The sequence below is a fragment of the Ursus americanus genome, chromosome 18, assembly GCF_024610735.1.
Source record: "Ursus americanus isolate L20-20 chromosome 18, mUrsAme1.1.p, whole genome shotgun sequence".
Classification (NCBI taxonomy): Eukaryota; Metazoa; Chordata; class Mammalia; order Carnivora; family Ursidae; genus Ursus; species Ursus americanus.
Genome location: NC_142144.1, coordinates 4,473,315 through 4,474,474, shown reverse-complemented (window position 1 = coordinate 4,474,474; position 1,160 = coordinate 4,473,315).

The following is a 1,160-nucleotide window of genomic DNA, read 5'->3' as shown; positions in this document are numbered from 1 at the left end:
TTGACCACTAAACTTCAGAGTTAAGTGTTTCTCACTCTGGGTTGGGGGGAATACTCTTTAAGTCTGTATTGTAGAATTCGAGAAACTCTGAAGATAGAATGGGGAAATGTAATGAATCCTTTTGATTTCCAACATGTGTACTGTGTTTGAGAGTGAGATTGTTTTTGTGTGTGAATTTCCTGGCTCAGTGCTTCTCAAATTTTAATGTGTAAATGAATCACCTCGATACTTATTAACATGCGAATCATGATTCAGCAGGTGCCTTTCTAACAAGAGCCCAAGCGATGTCGGTGCAGCCAGTCCACATTAGTTGCAAGGCTGTGGTGCACATGCTTTGGCATCAGAGACACCTGAGTTAAAATCCTGCTTCTGCCATTGACTCACTGTGTGACCTAAGTGGGTTATTCACCTTCACTGAGCCTTAGCTTTTTTCCTCTGTATAATGGGCAGGTGAATACCCACTTCTTCACCTTCTAGTTAGGATTACATGATGACACACTCGCAGCAGCGTGATGTCTGTCACACTGGAGGCTCTCAGTCGATGTGGGCATTTATGTCTGTCCTCTGCCTTTTAAAAAAGGAGTATCAGAAAAAGGGAGAAAACTGAAACAAAATATCAGTTGTCACATTGACCTGGTCTTTGTCAGAGAGTCTAAATCACAGAGGCTCAGCCCCTTTTCCTGGTCCCAATCCACCCAAGGGCGATGACTGTGCCTGGCAGGCAGCAGGTGCTCAGCAAGTACTTGCTGAATGAGTGACTAACGCACTTCCGTCAGTAACAGTAGCCTTAGCTGGCAGTGGGGCCCACTTCTCCCTACGGCAGCAAAATCAGACTATGTGGGAGGTGGAGGTAGAAAGCAGATGAGAGAAGCTCTCTCTAGGACTCTGATACTGCGCCCAACGGGGCATCCCTTCCTCCCATTTAGGAATCAATCATCCAAAGTTAACTTTGCCTTCTCTAAAATCATACAGTCCAGCTCTGTTCATTCATGGGAGACTCTAGAGAGGAAAAGAACTCTGAGGGTGTCTTGGGATCCCTTGTGAGCTGTGCTAGGAAGAAGGGTCACCCTCCTGGGGTCCCCAGCCTTTGAGGGTTCCCTCCCCTAGAGGTCTCACAGTTCCTCAATCTTCTCCCCGGGACTTAGTGAGGCATTCTCTGG